At 33.9% G+C, this 25,482-nt stretch overlaps 1 pseudogene; it reads left to right on the top strand.

Moving 5' to 3' along the window:
• The first annotated feature begins 15,214 nt into the window (after window positions 1-15,214).
• On the top strand, window positions 15,215-20,430 carry LOC122197109 (probable phospholipid-transporting ATPase 5; annotated as a pseudogene).
• The last annotated feature ends 5,052 nt before the right edge of the window (window positions 20,431-25,482 follow it).

Here is a 25,482-nt window from a genome sequence, read left to right as displayed (position 1 = left end):
GAATAAGTAAATGCATATAAGTCGAAGTTTATCTGTAACTTTTATTCTAAGAGGGTAAAAGCGATATCTTGGCCGTTCGATGATTTGATTTGACTTATGTGCCGGGCCCGGTCAGAACTAAATTAATGTGTTCAATTAAGTTCTATGTCGAATAAATCCGAGATCGAGAAACCGAAATGCTTGACTAATTATTCCATAGAATTGTCAGCATGATATCTAACAGAGGACTGTACGATCCCTTATCTAAAGGACAAGATTGATTAGATCAGAGTTTGACAGCGTCTTTGAGAGCTACGATTGCAAATCGAATTGTACTTGTGCATATAGTTACTAGACTTATCCAAGTGGGAGACTGTAGGAATAGTGTCTAAGGCTACAACTATATTAGGCAAGTATTTGACTCGATTGTGCATGGTCCTTTTGGGTTGCCTTCACCATAGCAACTTGATAGGATGATTTATTAAGAGAGAATAAATATTATTAATATATTATGAGAATAATATAAATAATAATAATATTGTTATTTGATTAATATAAGTCATAAATTAATTAGAATTAATTTGGTGACTTAAAGAGATTAATTAAATAAGAGGGTATAAACTGTCAATTGTTTGATAGTTAAACTTTAGACTGTAAATCCTTATTGGATAGGGGTTGGACAAATTCTAGAAGCTAAGGATAGCTCAAAATCGTCCAAGGCTATCTATGGTAAGGATATGGATTGCTTTAAGAGAAGATTATCCAACTAGGGTTTAAGTTGTAACCCTTAAGGAGTCTACAAGTATAAATAGACCCTATGGCAAGGGAAATCGGCACTTCATTAAGAATAGAGAACCTCTGGCCGATTTCCTCCTAGCCCCTCTCTCCCAAATCATCCTTGTTGCTATTTGGTGTTTGTAAGCCATTAGAGGAGTGACAATTGTGACTCTAGAGCTCCAAGACAACAAGATCAAACAAGAGATTCAAAGGTATGATTCTAGATCTGATTTAGTATTGTTCTTATACCTAATTAGTTATTAGAAGTCTTGGATTCAAAGCATGTTTAATTAGAAAGACTAGATCCAAGCATTAGGGTTTTGCATGCGCACATAGGAAAGTTCTTATGGCTAAAACCCATCATGAACAATCTGCAGTTGGTGTGGCAACATCCATAACATATGAAAGGTATATGGACAACCAATATATATACATTAGACAAAAAAAGAATAAAATCCCAATTTGAATATTTCAAATTTAAAAGGCAACTTAGTTTTGTATATGCATCAGAAACTCAATATTAAGAAGCAAATTCAATCACCAACCTCTTCCATGACCCATGAAGCAACAACTTCCTTTGTCGAACAATTTAGGCTTTCATTGTTGCTTCTAACACTGAGTCATATGCTATAGTTACAGCCACAATACCACACTAGAGAAAGAAATTTGGACATATGATATTAGAAACTTCCAAGAGATGTAATAATAAGAAAAAAAAAGTAGTATGTGCTTAAAAACAACCTAAAAATAGTAATTAAAATTGATCTTCAGCCTACATTGTAATTATCATGTAAGCGATCAGAATGTAGATAGAATCTTATTCACCTTTCTTGATTCACAACAGTTATACGTTTGTTAGTAGAAGGAGATTGAAAAGGTTAGAGATGAAGAAACCTTTTAAAAGACGGTGACATTAGGTGGCTGAGAAGGTGGAGGAGGGGAGGAAGGCGATGGTAGTGACTAGAGACAATGGTAAAGGCCCGATGGTGGCCACGATCGTCGAAAACCATGGATCATTTATAGGAACACCTCAACATCCTGATCATACTCCAATTCCATAGCATCTCAATGGATTTCTTTTGTTTTAGTTACAATAAACACATCGAGGAAACATAAAAATACATATCATCGGAGCATCGAGGTTAAAGCTTGTCAGAGAATGAATATGTACCTCTAACTCACCTTGTCCTCATATCTGATTTCGTTCCTCAATAGCTTCACCTCAACTGTTAAACTCCTTCTCTGTTTCTCACACTCTTTGTTCGTTTCATCGATACTTCTATAAATTGTCACCAGATCTTTCGCTCCTTCACACAAGATATATAAATGAGGCATGTGTCATCTTCTTCACCATTGCTCATAAGAAAATGAATCTAGAGTTCGAATGATAGCTTCTCCATTCAATCTCATAGTTAATCTCTTTATTCGCTGCTTTTCTCATTGACTCTACCAAAATCACTGGAGAAGGTAACCGGCTTTGTCCCCCGTCGCACCGTCTCTATCGATTTCAATACAACAGCCCCATTTTCCCGTCTCTCATTAGGGTTAGACATCATAAAAAAGGGACTATTAATTGTCATTTTATCCCTCAATCAAAATCCAGTACAACACTGTGGTTTCAATTCCAAAAGAGTTTTTTTTTTTTTTTTTTGTAATTACTTATATACCCTCACCCCTCTTTCACTAAATTAAAATAGCGCGTCACAGATTAATACAATTATACAAACTTATTACTATAAGAAACAGTGAAAATTCATGCTTAATCGGGAAAGTTGTTTTGTCAATAACAAAACAACTAGAGTTTAAATCATATAGAAAGTGCTCCAATTTCTAAATTAATAAAAAGAAAAAAGTTATTAAGTTTGAATTTTGTTTTATTCTTTTTAAAACAAGATAAGTTTTTTTAATAATAATTAAGGATTATTACCAATGAAAACTACTTTATATATAAAATAATAACACAATTAAAAACAATAATTTAATTTTGTTAGTAATATAATTTTCTATATTTTGCTACGGAAACATATTTCGTAGCTAATTGACTACGGAATATTTCGTAGCCAAATAGCTACATAGAGGAATCCGTAGCTATTTTCCAAATTCGAAAACAAGTTATATAGACAAATAACTATGATCAATTTTTTCGTAACAAATTTCATATCAGATTAGCTACGAAATTTTATTGTGTAACAAATATTTGTAGCAAAATAGTTACGAATTTCAATTCTGTAGGCAGCTAGCTACGAATTTTGACTTTGTAGCAAATTATGTAGTCAACTTGCTATGAATATGGATTATGTACCAAGTTTCATAGCGAACTTGCCACGACCGACAATCTTGTAGAATATTTCGTAGTAAAATAGTTACAGATTTTGATTCCATAACAACTTTATGGATTTAGCTATGCAATGACAATTACGTAGCTATTTCTGTAGCAAAATAGCTACGCACATCCATTACGTAGCATGTTTTGTAGTAAAACGGATATGAATTTTGATTTTGTAGCAACTTTCCATAGCTATTTAGGATTTAGCTATGGAATTCAATTCTCTAGCAATTTTCGTAGCAAAATAGCTATGGCAAGCCATTTTGTAGCATATTCCGTAGTAGAATAGCTACGGATTTTGATTTCGTAGCAACTTTCCATAGCTATTTAGGATTTTTTTTTTGTTGTGTGATGATCCTCGTGGTTATAAGAAACAATACAAATGAAAGGAAAACCCGAGAAAGTGAAACCGTAATTAGAAGAAAAGTTAAAAGTTTTGATCTAGAAAAAGAAAGATAAAATAGTTTCCGCAAGCAAGACAACAACAAAAAAGCAAAACATCTCTTAAAACAAGTAATTTTATCGCTAGATGTTCTTCGAGAAGTAATGTGTTGTTGCTATTGTCATGCTATGAAATTTTATTCGGAAACATCAAATTTTTGTTATTTAATTAGATGGTCGTATTGTTTTATCGAGTAATGAACTCCTATATATGATGCAAAATTTGTTGACATCTAACATAGATGAAGCATAATCATTCAGAACATATAACAATACTTTTGCCTTAACTTCATTTGGTGTTACTGTTGATACTAACCTTGGAAGGCGGAATATGAGAATTTACACTTTTAGAGTCCAAAGTCAAGTTTATCACTTCATAAACGGTTTACAACCTACAGAAAAAGGTGCAAAAAACCTTCAATTTTTTTTCATGATACAGAGAATGAAGTAAAAAATCGATTAACTACTTCCTCGCGGTTATCAAAAGACTTAATTGTAGTATGTATAAGTTATCTTGAGTATAATCTCTATGCACGGTTTTTTAGAAATTTAAGGGACATTCCATGTTTGAATATGAATATAAGGTTATTCTTAAGACAAATCCACGACAAGATCAAAGAGTGTATAACAAGCCAAATATCTCACAAGTTGCAACACCTTGGGTTGAAGGCGAAGAAAATGGTGAACATGGTCGTAGAAATATTCAAGTAAGAACACACAGTGACTTATCAATTACAAATGGCGATGACTTATTAAATATGGAAGGAATAGGTAAGGAAATACCCTTTAATTTTTTTCTACAACATATATATTTGAAATTAATAATTTGTTTGTTTGTTTGTTTGTTTTTTGCAGTAATGGGCAAATCTTTGGAGAATACAAAATGTGTCGCTATAAAAGAATTTTACAATATTATGCCTACAAACTTCGGACACGTTTGCATGTTAAACCATGTTTGTTGCTTTTTGGTCGATTATTTCAAATATATAGTTGATAGTTACGTAAAATTAGAAACACAAAGATTAGTTTTTTTTTTAATATCAAAATCAACAAGAGTTAAGAGACAAGAGTTCCTTCAAGGAGTGGTAGATACTATGGCAACGGGTGAAACAAACACATCAGCTATTAGTCAACGAGTGGTTTTACCAGCAAATTTTATTGGCGGTCCAAGGAACATGAGAAGAAAACGCATTGATGCTATGACATTAGTGTAAAGGTTCGGCAAATCGAACATTTTTCTAACATTAACCTGTAATCCTAATTGGCCAGAAATCAAACAACACATGACGTGTAACAATGAAGCACAAAATAGACTAGATTTAATTATTAGTCTTCCAAGCAAAAGTTGAGCAATTTAAGAAGGAAATTTTTAAAAATGAAATTTTTGGAAAAGCTGTTGCGCACACTTATGTTGTGGAGTTTCAAAAAAGAGGTCTACCACATGCTCATTTTTGGGAGGTTACACAACCCCACACACCTTCAACTTTCCGATAGTTTATATAACTTCTTTTATTTGGATCACTGATTTTTTTTGTACTAGATTTTAAAAATTATTACATCTATTAACCACTAATCAGTAACTAAGGTGACGTAACATCTACTTGGACACCTTTATGATTTGGAGTGATGTCATAGGTTATATACCATTGTATTTTGAATGGAAAAAAATCATCCAACTTACTTGCATGGTCCCTGGATGATTTTTTTTTTTCGTTATAGATTTCATTCAACACGAAATGTAATTTTGCACATGATCAAAGTTAAATAATAATAATAATAACAATAATAATAAACATTTATATTCTGGCTCAATTTGGCTTAAGCACAAAAATAGCATCCGGCCTCTCTCTCTTTCTTGATCCATTTATTAAATTCCAACAATCATATCATAAGCAACCTTGATCGCTCCAACTATCTATACAATCTTAGAAAGAGTTCCAATCACAACAAATAAACTTAAAAATTATGAAAAAAAAGAATAACTTTGTGTGAAGGAATACCACAAACAACCTTCCGTGCTCCAAATATACATGCAAATTTACAAATAATAATTCTTAATTAAACGTATTTCAAGAAAAGAATGTATGTATCAAACACGTTAACATTAGAAAAGTTGGCATGGTTCTATAACTTAGAGGACCAAAAATGTAAATTATAGTATTATATCACTACAAGAAAACATGGAAAATAGCTACGAATTTTCGTAGCTAATTAGCTATGGATCAGCTACAGAATGGGATGCCCTAGTTTAGTAACGGAATAACTACGGAATAGCTATCACATGCTAATTTTTGGGAGGTTACACAACCCCACACACCTTCAACTTTCCGATAGTTTATATAACTTCTTTTATTTGGATCACTGATTTTTTTTACTAGCTTTTAAAAATTATTACATCTATTAACCACTAATCAGTAACTAAGGTGACTAACTAAGGTGACGTAACATCTACTTGGACACCTTTATGACTTGGACTGATGTCATAAGTTATATACCATTGTATATTGAAGGGAAAAAAATCATCCAACTTACTTGCATGGTCCCTCGATGATTTTTTTTTCGTTATAGATTTCATTCAACACAAAATGTAATTTCGCGCACGATCAAAGTAAAATAATAATAATAATAATAATAATAATAATAATAATAATAATAATAATCAACATTTATATTCTGGCTCAATTTGGCTTAAGCACAAAAATAGCATCCGACCTCTCTCTCTTTCTTGATCCATTCATTAAATTGCAACAATCATATCATAAGCAACCTTGATCGCTCCAACTATCTATACAATCTTAGAAAGAGTTCCAATCGCAACAAAAAAACTTAAAAATTAGGAAAAAAAAGAGTAACTTTGTGAGAAGGAATACCACAAACAACCTTGCGTGCTCCAAATATACATGCACTTTTACAAATAACAATTCTTAATTAAACATATTTAAAGAAAAGAATGTTTGTATCAAACACGTTAACATTAGAAAAGTTGGCATGGTTCTATAACTTAGAGGAACAAAAATGTAAATTATAGTATTATATCACTACTAGAAAACATGGCGTTTTCCTACGGAAAATAGCTATGGAAAATTTCCGTAGCTAGTTAGCTACGGAATCGGTACGGATCAGCTTTTACAGAATGGGATGTCCTAGTTTAGTAACGGAATAACTACGGAATAGCTAACACATGCTCATTTTTGGAAGGTTACACAACCCCACACACCTTCAACTTTCCGATAGTTTATATAACTTCTTTTATTTGAATCACTGATTTTTTTTGTACTAGCTTTTAAAAATTATTACATCTATTAACCACTAATCAGTAATAAGGTGAAATAACATCTACTTGGAGACCCTTATGATTTGGACTGATGTCATAGGTTATATACCATTGTATTTCGAAGGGAAAAAAATCATCCAACTTACTTGCATGGTCCGTCGATGATTTTTTTTTTCGTTATAGATTTCATTCAACACGAAATGTAATTCTGCGCACGATCAAAGTTAAATAATAATAATAATAATAATAATAATAATAATAATAATAATCAACATTTATATTCTGGCTCAATTTGGCTTAAGCACAAAAATAGCATCCGGCCTCTCTCTCTTTCTTTATCCACTTATTAAATTGCAACAATCATATCATAAGCAACCTTGATCGCTCCAACTATCTATACAATCTTAGAAAGAGTTCCAATCACAACAAATAAACTTAAAAATTAGGGAAAAAAAGAGTAACTTTGTGAAAAGGTATACCACAAACAACCTTGTGTGCTCCAAATATACATGCAATTTTACAAATAACAATTCTTAATTAAACGTATTTAAAGAAAAGAATGTTTGTATCAAACACGTTAACATTAGAAAAGTTGGCATGGTTTTATAACTTAGAGGACCAAAAATGTAAATTATAGTATTATATCACTACTAGAAAACTTGGCGTTTAGCTACGGAAAATTTTCGTAGCTAGTTAGCTACGGAATCGGTACGGATCAGCTGCTACAGAATGGGATGCCCTAGTTTAGTAACGGAATAACTACGGAATATCTACCACATGCTCATTTTTGGGAGGTTACACAACCCCACACACCTTCAACTTTCTGATAGTTTATATAACTTCTTTTATTTGGATCAATGATTTTTTTGTACTAGCTTTCAAAAATTATTACATCTATTAACCACTAATCAGTAACTAAGGTGACTTAACATCTACTTGGACACCTTTATGATTTGGACTGATGTCATAGGTTATATATCATTGTATTTTGAAGGGAAAAAAATCATCCAACTTACTTGCATGGTCCCTCGATGATTTTTTTTTTTTATAGATTTCATTCAACACGAAATGTAATTCTGCGCACGATCAAAGTTAAATAATAATAATAATAATAATAATAATAATAATAATAATAATAATAATCAACATTTATATTCTGGCTCAATTTGGCTTAAGCACAAAAATAGCATCCGGCCTCTCTCTTTCTTAATCCATTTATTAAATTGCAACAATCATATCATAAGCAACCTTGATCGCTCCAACTATCTATACAATCTTAGAAAGAGTTCCAATCGCAACAAATAAACTTAAAAATTAGGAAAAAAAAAGAGTGACTTTGTGATAAGGAATACCACAAACAACCTTCCGTGATCCAAATATACATGCAATTTTACAAATAACAATTCTTAATTTAACGTATTTAAAGAAAAGAATGTATGTATCAAACACGTTAACATTAGAAAAGTTGGCATGGTTCTATAACTTAGAGGACCATAAATGTAAATTATAGTATTATATCACTACTAGAAAACATGGCGTTTTCCTACGGAAAATAGCTACGGAAAATAGGCCTATTTTCCAACTCTTTCTAAGATTGTATAGATAGTTGGAGCAATCAATGTTGCTTATGATATGATTGTTGCAATTTAATAAATGGATCAAGAAAGAGGGAGAGGCCGAATGCTATTTTTGTGCTTAAGCCAAATTCAGCCAAAATATAAATGTTGATTATTATTATTATTATTATTTAACTTTGATCGTGTGCAGAATTAGATTTCGTGTTGAATGAAATGTATAACGAAAAAAAATCATCGAGGGACCATGCAAGTAAGTTGAATGATTTTTTTCCCTTCAAAATACAATGGTATATAACCTATGACATCAGTCCAAATCATAAAGGTGTCCAAGTAGATGTTACGTCACCTTAGTTTCTGATTAGTGGTTAATAGATGTAATAATTTTTAAAAGCTAGTACAAAAAAATCAGTGATCCAAAAAAAGAAGTTATATAAACTATCGGAAAGTTGAAGGTGTGTGGGGTTGTGTAACCTCCCAAAAATTAGCATGTGGTAGCTATTCCGTAGTTATTCCATTAGTAGATTAGGTCATCCCATTCTGTAGCAGCTGATCCGTACCGATTCCGTAGCTAACTAGCTACGGAAATTTTCCGTAGCTATTTTTCGTAGGAAAACGTCATGTTTTCTAGTAGTGATATAATACTATAATTTACATTTTTGGTCCTCTAAGTTATAGAACCATGCCAACTTTTCTAATGTTAACGTGTTTGATACAAACATTCTTTTCTTTAAATACGTTTAATTAAGAATTGTTATTTGTAAAATTGCATGTATATTTAGAGCACGCAAGGTTGTTTGTGGTATTCCTTCTCACAAAGTTACTCTTTTTTTCCTTATTTTTAAGTTTATTTGTTGCGATTGGAACTCTTTCTAAGATTGTATAGATAGTTGGAGCGATCAAGGTTGCTTATGATATGGTTGTTGCAATTTAATAAATGGATCAAGAAAGAGAGAGAGGTTGGATGCTATTTTTGTGCTTAAGCCAAATTAAGCCAGAATATAAATGTTGATTATTATTATTATTATTATTATTATTATTATTATTATTATTATTATTATTATTTAACTTTGATCGTGCGCAGAATTACATTTCGTGTTGAATGAAATCTATAACGAAAAAAAATCATCGAGGGACCATGCAAGTAAGTTGGATGATTTTTTTCCTTTCAAAATACAATGGTATATAAGCTATGACATCAGTCCAAATCATAAAGGTGTCCAAGTAGATGTTACTTCACCTTAGTTACTGATTAGTGGTTAATAGATGTAATAATTTTTAAATGCTAGTATAAAAAAAATCAGTGATCCAAATAAAAGAAGTTATATAAACTATCGGAAAGTTGAAGGTGTGTGGGGTTATGTAACCTCCTGGTCCCCAAATTACAGTTTAGCCCTTAGGCTTTTCATGGCTTTTCCCTTCCATCCCTAGAGACTACAATCGACAAACTTGGGATGTTTCATGGATCTCGTATGTGCACATGACTTTATGAACGGTATTAATAGTTATAAGTTGGTGACAATATAGATAATCATGTATAGTAGAGGTGTCAAATAAAACAAAGCGAAAAAACGACGTTTGATGCCCGAAAAATCGAAAAAAAGAAAATTTTGTAGCTAATTAGCTACGAAATTCTAACGGAAAGCAAAATCCGTAGCTAATCCGTGTGCACCTTCGGGATCAAGTACTCGTTTCACAGTTTAACATTGTAATGCATATACTCTTCACCAACTTGTGATGGATTATGTTTGTATATGTATATTTATACACATGAATGAGTTATGGTATATGTGTACGTGTGTATATATATATATATATATATATATATATATATATATATATATGTATACGTGTTTGTGAGATTTATGTGAACGTATTCATAAGCATTATAGTCTTAAATCACTAAACAAGTAATGGATCTCGTATGTGCACACAACTTTATGAATGATACTAATAGCTATAAGTTGGTGAAAATCTAGATAATCATGTATAATAGAGGTGTGAAAAAAACGGAGCGAAAAAAACGAAGTTTGGTGCCCGAAAAATAAAAAATAAGAAACATCCGTAGCTAATTAGCTACGGATTTTTCTTATTTTCGATATTTTGTGCACCAAATATCGTTTTTTTCTCTTCGTTTTTTTCACACCTCTAATATACATGATTATCTATATTTTCACCAACTTGTAGCTATTAATATCGTTCATAAAATCGTGTGCCCCTTCGGGATCAAGTACTCGTTTATAGTTTAACATAATGCCTATACTTTTCACCAACTTGTGATGAATTATGTTTGTATATGTGTATATATATATATATATATATATATATATATATATATACATGAATGAGTTGTGGTATATGTGTACATGTATATGTGTACATTTACGTGTTTGTGAGATGTATGTGTACGTATTCATAAGCATTATAGTGTAAAACCATTAAACGAGCAATGGAACTCGTATGTGCACACGACTTTATAAATAATATTAATAGCTATAAATTGGTGAAAATATAGATAATCATGTATAATAGATGTGTGAAAAAAACGGAGCGAAAGAAACGATTTTTGGTGTATAATATTCAATAAAATTAAACAACTGATTTTGAAATCATAAGTTTAAATAATTTGATTTTTTTAGTAAATCACAAAATCTGTCACCATGTGCTTTACACAAAACAACAAGTTTGGTCCATTTTTTTAAATCTTTCCAATGGCATCCTTAAGTTCCATATCTATTGCACATATGGTCCCTGACCCATGTAAAATGACAATATGCTATTATCTAACATTATTTTCTTTTTTTCAATGAATTTTTTTATAAATAAGTAATAAAAGTTATATATATATATATATATATATATATATATATATATATATATATATATATATATATATATATATATAACTTAAGGAAAACAATGGGAATATTTTAGAAAATAGACCAAACATAGATATGTTAAATTCCTGTACGCAATTTCATGTAGATGTTAAAATTTAAAGATAAATAATTTACCTTATATTAAGATGCCTTCGGGCTCAAAAGGGGCATAGCAACATGAAGGTGGAGATTGTGAAACTATAAGTTCTTATCGGTGCTAAATATAAACCCTCAATAATGGTTCTTTCTTGCAGGTTTGACAGGTAGTCCAAATTTTACACTATGTTGTAACAATGTATCCAATTGCTATCCTATGAAACGATCACTATAATTGGAAACATCAGAACTAATTAAGAGACATTCCATAAATGTAGTGAAATGATGAGAATTAGATGAATAGTGACAAACATTGTATTAGCAATCTGGTCAACTCTTGTTTCTGTCAACTCTTATTTCTGTCAGGTGTCTTGCTAACATCTTTCTAACAGAAGTATGGAAGGATTAGGATAAGGAATATGGAGGGTAAAGAAAAATGATAGAAGTGTTGTAAATTTTAAATTGAAAATTGTAATACCTTAAAATATTTATGTAAAGGTAATTGGGTTTCTAGAGATTTTATGTTATGCAAAAGGGTGTAGAGTTTTAAAGCAGATTTTTGAGCAGGGGATATGTAGGTGAATGGAGGTTTAGGTGTGTCTATTAATCCTAAAGTTGAATGTTCATCGAGTGATTTGTAGTTAAAAGAAGGCAATTGTTTGCTTAACTTCTTCAAAAAGTGACCCCAACATGCGATTCTTCCCACTAAGTGTTTAAATTTAGAATTAATCATAAAAATGAAACTTAATATTAATCACATTAATAGACATGAATGGATGATTCAAACCTCTTGGGTACTCAAAGTGCCATTCAATTTGTCATTCATGATGACGGGAGACAAGTCATGGACTACATTTGAACAATCTGCAGTTGGTGTGGCAACATCCATAACATATGAAAGGTATATGGACAACCAATATATATACAGTAGACAAAAAAAAAAGAATAAAAGTCCAATTTGAATATTTCAAATTTAAAAGGCAACTTAGTTTTGTATATGCATCAGAAACTCAATATTAAGAAGCAAATTCAATCACTAACCACTTCCATGACACATGAAGCAACAACTTCCTTTGTCGAACAATTTAGGCTTTCATTGTTGCTTCTAACACTGAGTCATATGCTATAGTTACAGCCACAATACCACACTAGAGAAAGAAATTTGGACATATGATATTAGAAACTTCCAAGAGATGTAATAATAAGAAAAAAAAAGTAGTATGTGCTTAAAAACAACCTAAAAGTTGTAATTAAAATTGATCTTCCGCCTACATTGTAATTATCATGTAAGCGATCAGAACGTAGATAGAATCTTATTCAACTTTCTTGATTCACAACTTTCTTGTCAAACCTTTACTAGACATTACTACTTATTAATTAATTTTATTTTTGTAACTGTTATTACTAATTAATTATTCTTATTGTTACTTTTATTACTTTTATTATTATTTTATTTCTGTTGTTATTATTTTCCTAGTTATTTGTCATTGTTGTTGTTGTTGTTATTATTATTATTATTATTACAAGTTGTTATGATAAATTTTATTAAATAATAATTATTATATTATTTTAGTTAAAAAGGTAAATAGTTATTTAACTACCAATACTAAAAATAGTAATTAAACTATATTTATAATAATACTAATAAGTTGATTTACTTTATAAAAAACATTTTTGTTGTTAATTCTTTTATTATTTTAAATAATAATATTAATACTACTACTATAATAATTAGATGGGATGTATTATTTGGTTAATAATTATAAAAGTTTATAGTTAATTAATTACTAATATAATAATAAAAATTGAGTTATTTTATTATAATACTCATAAAAGTTTATTTATTTTATAAAAAAGCATTTACCTTAGTAATTTATTATTTTCCTAATAATAATAAATAATAAAAAATAGTAAGATTATAATTCAAATGCAAAATTGAATTATTTGGTATATATATATATATATATATATATATATATATATATATATATATATATATATATATATATAATTATTTAATAATAATAATAATAATAATAATTGAGTTATTTATATAATATTACTAATAAGAAATTTTGATTTATTTAAAAATAAAAAGTTTACGTCGGAATTCCGTCGTTGTTAACGACAGATTTCTAAAGTCTAAAATTTCGTTTAGCATCCACCGATATTTACTAACGAATTTCCGACGGAAATTATTTCCATCGGTATTGTGTCAGTACTCCGTCAGTAAAATTAGGGTTTTTTCCATTGTTACAATTCCGTCAGAATTCCGACACTAATTTCCAACGGAAAAATTCCATCACTAAATTCCATAGGAATTCACCCAGTTTTATAATATTGCGCTAAATGTCGACTCTCATCACCTTTTAAACTCTTAAATAACATTTCAACTATGACGAAAAATGGGTTTGGCAAGACTTATTCGTAATTCTTCAATATTCAAGTCCCTTATTTGACGACACAGGAAATTGTAAAACGTGCACTTCACATTGAAATAGAAATTAGATATTGAAATAGAAAACATGGTTTAATATTAAATTGCATTTGCAAGCTTTGAAAGACGTTGAAATTAGTAAAACCAAATAATTAAATATAATAGACTAATATAAGAAAAGATGATCAAATAACCAAATAACTAAAACTTCTATATATAATAATAGGCTAATATTGTTGGAATAGTATCTAAGGCTGCAACTATATTAGGCAAGTATTTGACCCGGTTGTGCATGGTCCTTTTTGGTTGCCTTCACCATAACAACTTGATAGGATGATTTATTAAGAGAGAGTAAATATTATTAATATATTATGAGAATAATATAAAGAATAATAATATTGTTATTTGATTAATATAAGTCATAGAATTAATTGGAATTAATTTGGTGACTTAAATAGATTAATTAAATAAAAGGGTTTAAAATGTCAATTGTTTGATAGTTAAACTTTAGACTGTAAATCCATATAGATATGGATTGGGCGGATTCTAGGAGCTAAAGGATAGCTCAAATCGTCCAAGAATTATCTAAGGAATGGATTTGGATAGCCTTAAGAGAAGATTATCCAATTAGGGTTTAGGTTGTAACCCTTAAGGAGTCTACAAGTATAAATAGACCCTATGGCATAAGAAAATCGACACCTAACCTAAAGTAGAGAAGCCCTGGCCGAATTCCTCCCCTCTCCTCTCTCCCAAATCATCCTCCTTGCTATTTGGTGTTTGTAAGCCATTAGAGGAGTGACAATTGTGACTCTAGAAGCTCCAAGACAACAAGATCAACAAGGAATTCAAAGGTATGATTCTAGATCTGGTTTATCATTGTTCTTATTCCTAAATAGTCACTAGAAGTCTTGGACTCAAATCATGTTTAATTAGAAAGCCTAGATCCAAGCATTAGGGTTTTGCATGCGCACATAGGAAAGTTCTTATGGCTAAAACCCATCAAATATAATAAAAGATGATCAAATAAATTAGATATTGAAATAGAAAACATTGTTTAATGTTAAATTGCATTTGCTAGCCTTTCAATATTTGAAAGATGTTGGTCTATGCGGCTTACAAATTGGAATATGTGACAATGCAAGTTGTTATGAAAGATCTCGATGTGGTAGACTACAATTTAAAAGCTTTTTTAAGGAAAAAAAAAGATTATAAGTTTTAAAATACTCCTATAGTTGGTAAATCAAACACTTTACAATTACAAAAGTTAACATTGTTTTATAAGTTAGAGGACCAAAAATGTAACTTATATTATTATATAAGGAATTGACATAGTGATTTGTAAAGACACAAAATAAAAACAAATTCAAACAATCCTTATTTCTACCATGCAACATAGTTTTACCCAAACAAAAAAACTCTTATCCAATTAAGATGTCAAGAGTAGTTATTATTAATGCTTCCGTGAGGCATACAGACAGATCGTACAAATATGCAAGTAATGTTGTAAGGAAAACGACATACAATGTGGCTACATTGTTACCAAAATCGCTCTTCGAGCAATTTAGGAGAGTGGCTAACTTGTACTTCCCGTTGGTTGCAATGCTATCATTGACCCCCTTTACTCCATTCTTTCCTTTGAGATTGATAGTTCCACTAGTTTTCGTGGTGGGAGTCAACCTTGTGAAGGAGGGAGTGGAGGACTGGTGTCGTCTTCTGAAAGAACGAGTGGTCAACTCGAGGACAGTGAAGGTCCTTACTAGGAACGGGACATCTTTTGCTAATAAACATTGGAAGGTCCTCCGAGTGGGTGATGTCATTAAAGTCAACAAAAAATTATTATTTCCTTACTGATCTTATGTCGCTGTGTTCAAGATACCAAGATGGGTTTGCTATGTGGAGACGATAAATCTTGATGGGGAGACAAACCTCAAGATAAAACATAGCATAGAATGCACGATGGGCCTAGACAACGATCAAGAGAAGCTTAAAAAGTTCACGACAACCATCTGATACGAGGATCCTAACTTAAGTCTCTACACCTTTGTTGGAAATTTGGTGTTAGAAGATGAGGATGTGATAATATCTCCTTACCCTCTCTCCGCTTCCCAGCTTCTTCTCCGTGATTCAAAGCTTCAGAATACAGAGTATGCTTATGGTGTTGTGGTATACACCGGACCGGACACCAAAGTGGTCCGCAACTTCATGACATTGCCTTTTAAATGGAGCAAGGTAGAGATAGGGGTTGGACAGGGTGATATATGTTTTGTTCTTAATGCTGATAATCATTTCCTTGATCACCTCCATCAGTTCCTCTCGATACACCACAGAGGCAACATAAGGACAGTGGTACCTTCAATTTCTCGAAGGTAGAGATGGGTCTTTTGATCCACGCGGACCATTTAAGTTGATCGTCCTCAAATTCGTAAGGGCGCTCATACTCTATGGTTACTTGATCTCGGTTTCCTTATATGTCTCCATTGAGGTGGTGAAGTTCATGCAATAATGATCATAAACAATGACCTAGAGTTGGTTGATAAACGGAGTGGGAAATCCATTGAAGCACGGACCTCAAACCTGAATGAAGAACTAGGTCAGGTCCATATGATATTTTCTAACATAACTAGGAAATTGACATGTAACTAGATGGAGTTCAAGAAGTGCTCTATGGAGGGGACTTCATATGCCGACGGTGATGTATATAAGGTTGTTCTTGGTGCCTAATTTGAAGACGAATCCAATGTGGAGACGATGTTTGAGATCTCATCTGAGGCAAACAAGAGTGGTGCGGATATAAAATTGTTTATTCTTCAGAGTCATGGCTCTATGCCACACAGGCATAGCAGTCCAAACTGAAGGCAGCAACAAACTCCATTATGAAGCCGAGTCCCCGGAAGAAGTAACGTTTCTTTATGTTGCACAAGAGTTTGGTTAGCAATTCTGGAAAAGGACACAATCTTCTATGTTTGTCAGAGAGATCGATCCTAATCGTGCCCAGGAGGTGCAAAGGTTGGTGCTTTTCCACACTATTTTTCATTTTCCTTATTCATTTTTATTAATATCTTATAAGGTTGCATATTAAAAGAAAAAAACTCCCATTGTTCAGTTTTAGGGAATAGGATCTATTGAATCTATTGGAATTCAATAGCTCGCAAAAAAGGATGTCAGTGATCACAAGGGATGAATCTGGTCGGATTTTCCTACTCTGCAATGGCGTTGGCAAGAAAGTTTATTGTCCTGGTTGATTACTTATTTTCAATTCAAAATGGAAACGACATATAAAAGTAGCATCATCAATTACCAAGTAAGAAGAATTTGTGGATTTTGAGGAAGGATTTGATCCATTTAATTAAACCCTCAAATTAATTTTATGGAATATATATGGAGCTAGTTAATTAATAATGTTTGTGTTGTGGTGTGCAACATCATATTCGATAGGCTAGGTGATCGTGGCAGGACACACCAACAAGCTACAACCAAGCACCTCTCAAGCTATGCAAAAGATGGGCTGAGAACGATGGTGTTTGCCTATCCACATATATACACGAAAACCAAGGCCACCATCGGGCCTGAAAGAGAAGAGCTTATGGAGAAAGCATCAAAAATCATGGAGAATGATTTGGAGTTGTTGGGTGTTGTAGTGATCGAAGACAGGCTACAAGAAGGGGTAAATTTTGTTTCTTATCTATCCCATACAAAACTTTTGTAAATCTCTTCCTAACATCGATATTACTTATGAAACAGGTTCCGAGTGCATAAAAAAGCTAGCTTAGGCTGGACTCCGGGTATGGCTCCTCACCGGAGACAAAAGGGAGACAGCCGTTAATATTGCACTGCTACAAAAAAGAGCATTAGCGACGGCCAAAACCGTTGGTAATCTGTCGCTAAAGCTCTTTACCGACGGAATTGTAACACACCAAAATCTGTCGCTATATTCTTGTCGCTAATTGTTTATAACGGATCTCAGACAGCTCTAGCTAATTTTTAGTGACGGATTTTTCCGTCAGAAATAGTAACGGATCACCAACAGAATATATTTTGCAACGCATTACCGACGGAAAAATTTACTAACGGATTACCAACGGAATATGAAAAAACATACTAACGGATTACCGACAGAATTTGGAATCACTTACTAACAAATTACCGACGGAATCCCAAAATGACTATAATTTTTTTTGTAACATATTAGCGACGGATTTTGGCATTATAAAAAAATTTACAAATTAATGAAAAAATTAAAAACTAAAAATAATTTATATATTCAACACAAATTTTTTAAACATACATTAAATCTATATTAACCACCAAATATAAAAGTAAATCCATAAATTTCAATCATTTGACATAATAATAATCTATAACTTCATATTGTCAAATACCAAAAATTTCAATCCATATTGTCAAATATTGTCAACAACCAATAGAAAATTCTTTTTCGTGGATTCCACACCTATCATTGAGAGTTGTTAGCTAGAGAGATGTTTATATATTGTCAAATACCATAAATCCGTCGCAAAAACGTCGCTAATATCATAATACTTTGTCTGTCGGAAATCCATCGGAAATTTGTTGCTTTTTTCCGACGGAATTTTCCGTCGCTAAAGATTTGTCGTTGTTGCTCTCTTTTCTAGTAGTGTTGGGTACGAGAATTTAGAAACACCTACCATTTAAATACCGGGTTTCATAACCTGCATGTACACTTTCACACTGAAAGTTAAGAAAAGAAAATACACTTTTATGTTGAAATTTTAAAAAAAATATTTTTTTCAAAACAAATCCTTTACGTTGACGTTGCGTGCATTGGTTAATTAAGAAAACCTTTTCTTTTCTGAGTTTACTTTTAAAGAAAATCTATTTATCCTCCAGTAAGGGCACGCACACATAAGTACAAGTTTTCTTTAAAAATATATTTATCCATATGGGCTTGCAACTCGGGTTTGTTGATTGAGAAAGTTAAGTGGCACGAGTTGAGAACCAACTCATCAACTACAGTAACTTTGCTAGCTATTTTTTATTAGAAATAAATAATAGCTCAACATTTTTTGGGGGTTTTCAATTTTTGGTCGGTACACTTGTAATTGTTTAATTCAATTCATATAGCAATGAAATCCAAGTTAATTAAGGGGTAATTAAACTTAAACATTGTTGTGTTTTTTCAGACTATGGAAGATGACATATTGAATCAAATCGAGGCTTGTCATGATCTAATGAAGGTAGATGGAGAAGTGAGCAAGGCTTAAAATGGCCATTTCTTGAGGTTGGCAGTGGATTGTGCCTCTGTCATATGCTGCCGTGTCTCTCCAAAACAGACAGCCATGGTAATAATGATAATTTAAAAAGCTAGCTAGATTCTTGTCGCTAATTGTTTGTAACGGATTTGCAACGGCTCTGGCTAATTTTTAGTGACAGTTTTTTCCGTCGGAAATATTAACAGATCACCAACATAATATATTTTGCAACGGATTACCGACGGAAAAATTACTAACGGATTACCGACGTAATATGAAAAAACTTACTAACGGATTACCGACGGAATTTGGAATAACTTACTAACAGATTACCGACGAAATCCGGAAATGACTATAATTTTTTTTTGTAACAAATTAGCGACGGATTTTGGCATTATAAAAAAATTTACAAATTAATGAAAAAATTAAAAACTTAAAATAATTTACAAATTCAACACAAATTTTTTAAACATACATTAAATCTATATTAACCACCAAATATAAAACTAAATCCATAAATTTCAATCATTTAACATAATAATAATCTATAACTCCATATTGTCAAATACCAAAAATTTCAATCCATATTGTCAAATAATGTTAACAACAAATACAAAATTCTTTTTCGTGGATTCCACACCTATCATTGAGAGTTGTTAGCTAGAGAGATGTTTATATACTGTCAAATACCATAAATCCGTCGCAAAAACGTCGCTAAATCATAATAATTTGTCTGTCGGAAATCTGTTGCATTTTTCCGACGGAATTTTCTGTCGCTAAAATTCTGTCGCAGTTGCTCTATTTTCTAGTAGTGTTGAGTACGAGAATTTAGAAACACCTACCATTTAAATATCGGGTTTCATAACCTCCATGTACACTTCCACACTGAAAGTTAAGAAAAGAAAATACACTTTTATGTTGAAACTTTGTAAAAATATTTTTTTAAAAACAAATCCTTTACGTTGACGTTGTATGCATGGGTTAATTAAGAAAATCTTTTTTTTTTTCTGAGTTTACTTTTAAAGAAAATATATTTATCCTCCAGTAAGGGCACACACACATAAGTACAAGTTTTCTTTAAAAATATATTTATCCATATGGGCTTGCAACTCGGGTTTGTTGATTGAGAAAGTTAAGTGGCACCAGTTGAGAACCAACTCATCAACTACAGTAACTTTGCTAGATATTTTTTATTAGAAATAAATAATAGCTCAACATTTTTTGGGGGTTTTCAATTTTTGGTCGGTACTCTTGTAGTTGTTTAATTCAATTCATATAGCAATGAAATCCAAGTTAATTAAGGGGTAATTAAACTTAAACATTGTTGTGTTTTTTCAGACTATGGAAGATGACATATTGAATCAAATCGAGGCTTGTCATGATCTAGTGAAGGTAGATGGAGAAGTGAGCAAGGCTTGAAATGGCCATTTCTTGAGGTTGGCAGTGGATTGTGCCTCTGTTATATGTTGTCGTGTCTCTCCATAATAGAAAGCCATGTTAATAATGATAATTTAAAAAGTTAGCTAGATTCATCTGCATGGAAATATATCTGATCGTGTTTATGTTTAATTTATGTACAATCAAACTTGTAATAGGTAACTCGCTTGGTTAAGAAGTATACAGGCAAGATGACTATAGCTATTGGAGACGGAGAAAATGATGTGGGCATGATTCAAGCAACCGATATCGGAGTTGGGATAAGCGGCTTTGAGGGAATTAAGTTATATATGATCCATAATTAATTAATAATTAGTCATCTAGATGATATGATGATGATGATGATGGAAAAAGCGATGCTTATTTCGTATCTGATACCCTCAGGCATAGCATACAGGCTGTCATGGCAAGCGATTTCTCGATGCCTCAATTTTGATTTCTGGAGCGGTTATTGCTAGTCCACGGGAATCTCCAAGATGGTATCTATACAAAAAAAAACCCCGAGATTAGAGAAATTGTCTGTATTTAAACTTAAAAGTGGTGTATGATGACTTGCTACTATAAATCTTGGTCTCTTGCTGCATATATATTCTCTACTCCCTGTACAAAAACATTGTATTTGACCTTATGTTATTCTCCTTTGAAATCTACACCAACATTACATATAGATGTGTTGCAAAAATATGTTTCATATATCTGAATTATCGACATGCTTGCACTTGATGACTAGAAATGCTTTTCGGCTTTTTCTAGTTTTTCGTATCCTTCCTGGGTGTCTACTAATTTTATTCTTTAAGAGAGAGATACATAGTCACATACTCAAAAGGCCTTTTCAGCTGGGCATCATTCTCTCCTTTATTGTTCCATAATATTCCAATGTTTCACCAAAATTTACGTACCAACACTCCCACAAAGTCAGACAAATATTTTGGTTTCGCCAAAAATTACATACCAACATTCATGTTTTGGCATGTGACACATTAATTAAGCGTACAAGTAAATTGTTCACAAACACCAACACCAACACTGCACATGGCGCTTGATGGCAAATATAATCTCTCTTACATTCAAGTTTTGACATTAAACATACAAGTAAACTGTTCTGGCAAATTCATTTGCAAATCAATGTGCCCTTATCTTATGAAGTGTCAATTTTGCAGATAAACTTATATAACATCTTGAATTGTCAACAAAGAATTGTATCTTTCAAAGTTCAACAGACAAGCCTCAAATATTCTGTCGCTAATATCATAATAATTTGTCTGTGGGAAATCCGTCGGAAATCTGTTTCTTTTTTCCGTCGCTAAAATTCTGTCGCTGTTGCTCTATTTTCTAGTAGTGTTGGGTACGAGAATTTAGAAACACCTACCATTTAAATACTGGGCTTCATAACCCGCGTGTACACTTTCACACTGAAAGTTAAGAAAAGAAAATACACTTTTATGTAGAAATTTTTAAAAAAATATTTTTTTAAAAAAAAATCCTTTACTTTGACGTTGCATGCATGGGTTAATTAAGAAAATCTTTTTTTTCTGAGTTACTTTTAAAGAAAATATATTTATCCTCCAGTAAGGGCCAGCACAGTACAAGTTTTCTTTAAAAATATATTTATCCATATGGGCTTGCAACTCGGGTTTGTTGATTGAGAAAGTTAAGTGGCACCAGTTGAGTACCAACTCATCAACTACAGTAACTTTGCTAGCTATTTTTTTTTATTACAAATAAATAATAGCTCAACATTTTTTGGGGATTTTCAATTTATGGTCGGTACTTTTGTAGTTGTTTAATTCAATTCATATAGCAAGGAAATCCAAGTTAATTAAGGGGTAATTAAACTTAAACATTTGTAACGACCCAATTTTTACGTCCGAAAATTTCATTTTTAAAATATTACTTTAGAAACATTAATAAATAAAAACATTGTCTAAATAAAAAGAAACGTTGTTTGTTCACACCATAACACATTGCAACCATGTTCTAAAAAGCCACACCATACATCCCATCAAAATATCAGAGTACAGTCCCAGTAAATCTCATAAATGCAGAAACCGAAGAGTGTGTGTATGACGTGCCGCTACCGCGCCGGCTCCTTCCCCTTCGATGCAGAGGTACCTGAAAACAAAACTGTAAACGTAAGCACAAAGCTTAGTGAGTTTCCCCCAACGTACCGCATACCATACAAACACATAACATATATACTGCCAGGCTATTCTGGGGTGTCTGACTACCCGGTACGGCCATTCTGGGGTGCCGACCTACCCGTGTCAAGCCATTCTGGGGTGCTGACCTACCCATACGGCCATTCTGGGGTGCCGTCTACCCATCGGTCCTGACAACCGATCCTCGGGGACTATTTCACCCCTACTACTATGATCATAACAAGCCAGCATGCAAACATATCATCGCATACTGTCAGACGTATATGGGGTGTCTGACTACCCTTCGGTCCTAACGACCGAACTTTACTACTATCACAGACAACGTATCATGCTAGCATATAACATATCAGGTAATGGCAAACTTAGATGATATCACAAAGACAATCATCTACCATACATCTCCTACTGGTGGGTCGGCATTGTGGCCTTAGACCCACCGCTACTGGAAGGTAACTCACCTCAAAGTAGCTGCTGAACTGATCGGAAACTGACTGCCTACTGCTGATCCGGAAATCCTCCGGCTGCAATTTCCACAATAAACCCAATCAAACAATGCTCACTGACCTTTGGGTAAAATGACCATTTTACCCATGACCATGCCCTAAGTCAAAGTCAGAGTCAACTTTCAGTTGACCCGACTCGCCGAGTTGGCTTTCCAACTCGCCGAGTCCCTGTCCAAACGACTGCCCTGAATCCCGATCCTACCCGTCGAGTTAGGCGACGACTCGACGGGTTCACCTTCTTAACCAATATTCAAGTCCTTCATCCTACTCGCCGAGTTGTATGAACAACTCGTCGAGTTCATCTTCATCCGATGAACACTTTATGCTAAGACTCGCCGAGTTGTATGAACAACTCGCCGAGTCTGTTCTTGAGCTATGAAGATTGCCTTGGACTCGCCGAGTCAGGGCATTGACTCGCCGAGTCCTAACATGGGTGAGTTCAGCTCCCAACTCACCGAGTCACCCCCTGTGACTCAAGGCTCAACTCGACACATGAAGAAGGGACCAATTCTGTGACTCGCGACCAGACTCGCCGAGTCACCTATGCGACTCGCCGAGTCGTCGCCATGCACTCCTTAAATATACCGATTTGCTCGGTTCCAGACCATGCCATTCATAGATCTGGACTTCTAGGACACGAATCACACGTAAAGTTTCCAACTTTACGTGTGGATACTCACCAATATGGATTATAAGGCTCAAAATGTCCCAAAATGGTAGATCTAGGGCTAACAAGTCTTATGGGGCCAAAAAGCTAACAGATCTGAGCTCCTGGAGCTCAATCTTACATAGATCCAAAAGCCAAACGCCTTATTACAACATATAATGAACATGCAAACTTGGGAAAATGACCAAGAAGGACCCAAATGAAGTTTTAAGCATAGAATCAAAGGGAAAACGGGTTATACCTCAAAGGAAATGTTGAAATGACACAAGGATGGCTGATCTCCTTCTCCTCTTCTTGATCTACTCCTCTTACACTTCAAAACCTTCAAGAATACACTAAGAGCACCTCAAACTCTCAAGAAAACAAGGGGAAAACGATGTAGGGGGAGTTCTGGGGTGAATGGGGACGAGTTGGGGCGGAAAAAGGGTTTAAATAGGGTGCAAACCCTTGAAACTTAGGGTTTCATCCCGCAGCGGGGACTCGCCGAGTCCAGGATATGGACTCGTCGAGTCGCCTACTTAAAACGCGTCCTGAGTCCCGTCCCTACTCGGCGAGTCGGACCCTATGACTCGCCGAGTCTAAGGCTAAATTAGGTCAATGCTTAAATAAAATTCACATACCGGAAACCAGGTGCTACAAATCTCCCCCACTTATTTTAGACTTCGTCCTCGAAGTCTGCTGCCTGATCCTGAAACAGCTCGGGGTAGTGCTCCAACATCTCGTCTACCGGCTCCCAAGTCCACTCTGAACCCTTGCGGTGCTGCCATTGCACCTTCACTAGCTCCACCCTCTTGTTCCTTAAATCCTTCGACTTCCTGTCGAGGATTGCGACTGGGCGCTCGATGTAGTTCAGGCTGTCATCAACCTGAATATCCTCCAAAGGTACTACTGCAGAATCGTCCACTAGGCACTTCCGCAACTGCGAAACATGGAAAGTGCTGTGGATCTGGCTAAGCTCGGCTGGCAGATCCAGCCTATATGCTACCTTGCCCACCCGGGCTAAGACCCTGAACGGTCCGATGAATCGCGGGCCCAACTTGCCCCGCTTCCTGAATCGGATGACGCCTTTCCACGGCGACACCTTCAGGAGGACCATATCTCCGACCTGGAACTCTAAATCAGATCGACGCTTGTCGGCATAACTTTTCTGTCGACTCTGAGCAGTCTGAAGCCTGTTCCGGACCTGCTGTATCCTCTCGGTCGTCTTGAGCACCACTTCGGTGCTTCCCATAACTCTCTGGCCAACCTCACCCCAGCATATCGGGGTCCTACACCTCCGTCCGTACAACATCTCGAAAGGAGGGCGGTCGATACTCGCGTGATAGCTGTTGTTGTAGGAGAACTCAGCCAAAGGAAGATAGGTATCCCAGCTACCACCGAAATCCAGCACACACGCCCGCAACATGTCCTCCAAAGTCTGGATGGTCCGCTCACTCTGTCCATCTGTCTGCGGGTGAAAGGCGGTGCTGAAATGCAGACGAGTGCCCAACTCGTCATGGAATCTCTTCCAAAACCTGGAAGTAAAACGCACATCCCTGTCCGAGATCACCGATACCGGCACCCCATGCCGTGCCACAACCTCCCTGATATAAATGTCGGCCAATTTCTCGGCCGATATGCTCTCCGGAATCGGAATGAAGTGAGCACTCTTGGTCAACCTATCCACGATGACCCAAATCGAATCCACTCCACGTGCGGTCCTGGG

The sequence above is a fragment of the Lactuca sativa genome, chromosome 3, assembly GCF_002870075.4.
Source record: "Lactuca sativa cultivar Salinas chromosome 3, Lsat_Salinas_v11, whole genome shotgun sequence".
Lineage (NCBI taxonomy): Eukaryota > Viridiplantae > Streptophyta > Magnoliopsida > Asterales > Asteraceae > Lactuca > Lactuca sativa.
Note: the sequence above shows the minus strand (reverse complement) of the source record. Positions and strands in the feature narration are given on the sequence as shown.